This window comes from Leptosomus discolor, chromosome 3, assembly GCF_034619465.1.
Source record: "Leptosomus discolor isolate bLepDis1 chromosome 3, bLepDis1.hap2, whole genome shotgun sequence".
Taxonomy (NCBI): Eukaryota; Metazoa; Chordata; class Aves; order Leptosomiformes; family Leptosomidae; genus Leptosomus; species Leptosomus discolor.
Genome location: NC_141393.1, coordinates 71,715,507 through 71,721,276, shown reverse-complemented (window position 1 = coordinate 71,721,276; position 5,770 = coordinate 71,715,507).

Genomic DNA, 5,770 nt, shown 5'->3' with positions numbered 1-5,770 from the left:
GAGACTTTGTGGTGTCTCCAAAATTGCTGTTTATTTGCCAGTTCTTGCATGTTAAGATTTCTGAGAAAACAAACACAACCTCCAGAGGCTGGTTGATGTAATTTGCCTTCTAGCAGAAATCCTATCAGATTCTCCTGTGGTTCAGAGATCAGGAGGGGGCAGCTTCCCTCCCTCCTCCTTTTCCACCCCCAAGCAACACACAGACACCCTCCCCACTGAATCAACATCATCTTTCCCCTGCAGCATCCTCTCTGCTTGACTTCCTGGGCCCACAAGCAGTCACAAATCCGTTCTCTCCATGGCTGGGGATACCAAGCAGCAGGATCCAGGAGCTGCCTGGCAAGTGTGTGCTTCTGTGCCAGGCTGCTCTTGAGGAAAATCTCCTACTCCAGTTGAACCTGAGGCAATTTGGAAACCTCTACAGAAATCCTCCTAGGTTTAAGTTTGATGGAAATAGGACACTTGTCTGAGCACACAAATTTGCTGTCCCCGTTGGGGTGCAGAGAGCTTCCTCCCTGTGGGAACCCCACGCATTTGTGCTGCACCAGCAAGCCTTGAGCAGTTTGGGGCAGCGATTTTGTGGAGAGCTCAGAGGATGCCCAGCCCTGAGCAGGGCTGGTGAATGCCCCTGAACGTGAGCTGGCACTGCTGCTTAGCCTCGGGGGGCTGCTGCTGCAGTCTGTGCCCGCCTGCTCTGCAGGAAGTTCACAGCCTGGGACCAGGGGGCTGATTTCATTACGCAATGTTTGTAGGCAGAGTCAGGAGTTTAATTATGTCTTTCCTTTTCTAGCTGGCTCTCAGCAAAGCCACGTCTGCTCTGCTCTGTGAGGTGCTCAGCCATGCCTGTGGGAAAGTGGGCTTGTTACGCAGCAGGGAGCTGGGGGATGGAGGCTGCAGATCTAAGGGTTTGCAGTGCAAGTCCCTGCTCTGGGTGCTTGCCTCTGGCTGCTGGTCACTGATGTCAGGCTGGGAATTTGCATGTCGTCCTTATGCCCCAGAAAGAGGGGATGCGCATAGTCCTCTGGGTCTGGGACCCCAGCTCCCCTGGTGCCTCAGAGCATCCCACACTGGACTGCAGCAGCTCCGTTGCTGTGTGCAGCCCACAAGCATCGGGATGCAGCCCAGGATGGCCAGGATGCAGCCCAGGATGGCAGCCCTTCCAGACCACTCACAGCTGGTGCTAAGGGACCAGCCAACGCCCCTTCTCCTTCCTTCTCTCTCTCAGGGCTGTCCTCTCTGGGGACTCTTCCAGGGATGCTAACCCTGGCTGCTGGGGAGCTGGGGCTGTCAGGGCTGCTCTGCCACCTGAATTCATGGTGCTTTAATGTATTCCTCCCTTCCCCTTGCAGCAGATGCTCCATGTAAATCAGTGCCATAGATGAGCTACGCTGCTCAACACCAGCTGGGACTTTTGGCCCTGGAAGACTTTGTCGTGGCCTCCAACAAACACCACGAGGCATTAACCCAGGCTGAGCTGCCTGCCATCCCACCCCAAGCACCCAGAGAGAATCCTGCAGCCTGTGCCGCGGTTGGGTGAGCTGGGATGGTCCTGAGAGCGACGGAGAGGAGATGTCTCTCATGTGCGCGTCCCTTTGCTGGGAGGGCGGAGGGAAGGGGTATGAAAGAGATGTCCTGAATACCCACCCTACCTTGATGCCTTTATCTTTGCAACCAGCTTTGGAGAGAGCCTGCCTGGAAGCAACAGCAGTGATGCATGGGTATTTTTCACCTTCACATTTGCTGTTGGGCTTGCTTAGGTGGAGGATGGGCTTAATGGTCCAGGCTTAGCAGAAAGAAAGGGGAAAGTTTGCTCAAGACAACATAATTGATCTTAATGAGACAGGAAGGGCTTTGTGCTGCAAACACCAGTGTTTGTTTTGTGGGTTTAATGCAATTTCTGGCTGGGTTTGATTACTCTGGGGAAGTCCTCTGGCCTAATAAACAGAGCCATAGGGAATTAGCACTGATAATTTCAGATGCTGCTCTCAGCCCAAAACAGCACAGCCTTCCAGGGTGGAAACAGAACTGGGGGGGGTGGGGGTGTAATCACAGATGGAATGAATTAGCTTCCAGTTACCAGACAGTTTGGGATGCTTTAATGGGTGGGCAGTAGCCAGGACTGGGTGCCTAGGGAGAGGGCACACTGGCCTGTGTCCTCTATTGGGGTGACACCAAGCACCCTCAGGCACCCAAGGGGGGCTGATGCTCCCAAAGAGCCAGGAAATTGTCTGTGGAAAGCCCTGTGGGTTTTTCCCCCAGTTGATAATGATGAAAGATGTTTCCAGGGGGAAATTGCTTTTTCAAACCCTGGGCATTTGGATTGTGACCTTCCTAGAAAATGGTGTAATTCCCACTTTCCTCTAAACTGAAAAATAGGACCACAGTGCGATTTCATGCTTGTTTCTTATTGCTATCTCTTTAAATGGGGGGGGGGGGGGGGGGGGGGGGGAAATGACTCTGAATCTCACAGCTGCTGCTGAAAAAGTGGTTCTCTGGAGAGCAATGTTTCCACCAAGAGGTTTCTTCATGTTGGTGGCTGCCTGTCCCCACGGGTTCCCTGGGGTGCCTCCATGTTGAAACCTGCCCCAAGCAAGGGCTGGGGTGAGGAGGTGGCCAAATTCATGCCAGTGATGCACCTTGCTCCTGCAGCCATGGCTGAGAAATGTTTCCAAGATGCCAAGAACTGGCATGCCTTGGGAATACAAGCGCAGGGGCAGTGGCCAGCTCCTGCTGCTGTTCCAAGCACGGCTTGCTGCACCCTCGCCAGACACCTGCCTGATTGTCCCCCTGGGCACCCCCGGGCACAGTACCTCCTGCTGCTGTTGGTGCCAGGGGAAGGCAGGCACTGCCCTCAGAGAGACACCAACCATTTGAGTCAGGTGATGCCTTCTTATGGCAAGGGGAGGAGCTGGTGAAAACACAACAGTTTCTCAGTGCTTTCCTTCTAGACAAGCAAAACGTGGAGACAAATCACCGCAAGCTCTCCTTGCTTCCGTCAGTAGGAGAGAAAAGAAAATGCTCATCTGTCTTTCCCCACCGCCCTTCCTTTCTTCTTTTTTACACCTTTGCAAGCAAAACTCACTAAAAAGAGTCTCCATCCCTGAAATTCCTTCCCCCTCCTCCAAATCCATCCCTGTGGGTACGGTGCCTGGCCAGTACATGGCCGTGCACAGCTGTAGAGATAGGGCAAAGCCACCTCCCATGTCTCCAGCCCATCCTCGCTGCTTGGCCACCTGTCAGAGACATGCCAGCACCCTAGGGACAGGCAGAGCCACCGTGACAGGGGCTGAGCAGCCCCGAGGGGCTGAGTCATGGGGAAGCCATGGCTCTGCATCGCAGGGAACGTCATGGGAAGAGCGGAGAGGGAGACGAAGATTATTTATAGCTGCAAGAGCAATTATATGGAGCTGGCATAGCAGAGATGGCAGGCTGCCGACTGTACAGGGACAGTCACCCCTGGGGGCAGTGGGACAGAGGTCCAGGAGCTCGCAGGAGGCTGGGGGCACAAGGGTTGGTCCTGCTGGGGCTGGGGCATGCTTGAGTGTCTGCCTGGCTGCGCTCCATGGGAAAACCAGGAGTAGTTACTGTCCGCTTCTGCCTTCTGCCTGTTATGGTCCCCAGCTCCCTATCACTTGTCTTCCTTCAGCGCTTGGAAAATCCCCTTTTGCTGTTTTCTCATCCCCTTGGACCAGGGATTTGTTCAGCTCATTGCTTTTCCTTCCCAGATCATTTTACTGTGTTTCACATTGATTGCTGTCTATTTTCCCACTCTGGCTGTTGGTGGATTTTGCTTTTTGTTGCTAATTACTCTTCTTGCTCTTCTGCTGGGGAATATACTTCCCAGTTCATTTTTAACTGATGTTAAGGGTGTTAAATAATATTTACTAGAGATAAATATTTTTAAATCAGTGGCTCTGGACAGGCGTCTGGTGCAGCTCTTGCCAGAGGCCGGTGATACCCTGAAATACCCTCTCATACCCAAGCCCATCAGGGCTGAGATGAGGTCACAGTCTCCCTGTGCAATTTATAGTTGGAGACCGAACAACAGTCTAGGGAATGCACAGCTGGAGACTGTGCAGGTGAGACAACAGCTCCCCACAGAAACCCAGGCAGCTGCAAAGTTGGGTTATATTTAGTTTCAAATGCCTGGAAGGTTCCCGTTTGATTTCTGGGAGGATTTCAGGCTGAGAGCTAGTAGGGGCATGGTAGAGGTACATCTAAGGCTCTTTGCAAACACTGTTCAGGCGATTGCTGGGCTTTCCAGGAGAAGCTGGGGTGGTGCTGATTTCTTTGCTTAGCGAGGAGAGGTCCCAGGTGGGAGGAAGGCATGGGGAAGCAGGGGATGCACAGCCAGTAATGACTCCAGCATCATGCACATCACGGGCAGGGCAGTGGGCAGGCAGGCTTCAGCCAGCAGCACGGCCCCAGGAGGACAAACTGCCCAGAAAAGGCTTTGGAGGCAACTGATGGCCTTTCAACATGTTTTAGAAAGAGACAGATGATTCAGGCCCAGAGCTGCAGAGGAGCAATTTGGATAACAAGAACTTCTGTCTGATGAGATAGATCTGTCAGCTGAGGTTTATTAATCTGAAACCCCAGCTGAAGCTGTCAAGTCAATCAAGGACCAGAGCTGCTGGCCTCACCCTGCAAGTCAGCCAGCTTGGCGAGGTGAAGGCATGGCAAGGCTCTGTACATCATCCCTCCTTTCCTTTGTCTTTTTTTTTTAAGCCATTGGGAAACTTAAAAAAAAAAGAGGTTGGGAAAACTTGCCAAGGTCTCCATTAAAAGGCTGCAAGCTCAAGCTTCAGAAATTAGTCAAGGCTAGTTTTATCGTAGTCGGCTTGACCTTCGTTCTGCCCCCATTTACATTACAATGCAGTGTTTAGTTAAATGATCACTTACTCCTTTCTCCTGGGGCTTTTCTCTCATTTCAGCGCGCATGGAGCAAAATTAAACTTGCGCAGGAACCACAAATCTGGCCTTTCTCAACATTTGAGTACTTAACTTGCCACCTGAGCAATGTTTTTTTAACAGAGCTTTTTGTCCATAGTATCTCAAATAATTCGGTATTAGTACTATTCCCGTGGAATTCATCAGATAATTATCTCTTGGTTAGAAGTGAGCAGCATATAGCATCGTTACCTTGCTTCCCCTAATGCAAGGCTTTGCATGTCGCTGTGGTATGGTTTTTCTGTTACAGCAGAGTGGTTGGTAAATGCCCCAAGAGGCTCTCTTGATTCGCATGCTGTAGACCAGGCTTCTGTCTTAAAAACCCATTTAAAGTTCTCCAGTAAAATATATGAATTACAAAAATTAAATTGTATTAATTCTTTCTCGAACGTCCAAGGATAAGCAAAGTGAGAATGCTGCTCTCTGTTCCCATACACTGCTCCGTGCTAATGCGTGCTAATTTTCCTGGGGAGCTGGAGATAGCGGTGCTCTTACAAATAGGTTACTGGAGGTTTGTGCACGGAAAATGGGTTTATTTTCTGTGGAGAGGATGGTGAATTTGCATCTCAATGAATATTTTTTCCTTGAAGGAATTTTCTATTGTAGGAGTAATAAATTCCTCTCATGGGTAAACTGTTCGAACCGTCTCACCTGTGGGATATGCATCCACAGCCCTCACAGCTTCACCGAATGCACTGGCAGGGAAACCCCGGCCTGGCCGAAGGGTGCTATTAAAAGGCAAGGAACGAAGACAAGCCATCCACGCTGTGTGGACTGGGTTCATTGCACAAGTAGATGAGCTGGAGACAACCGGCAAAGC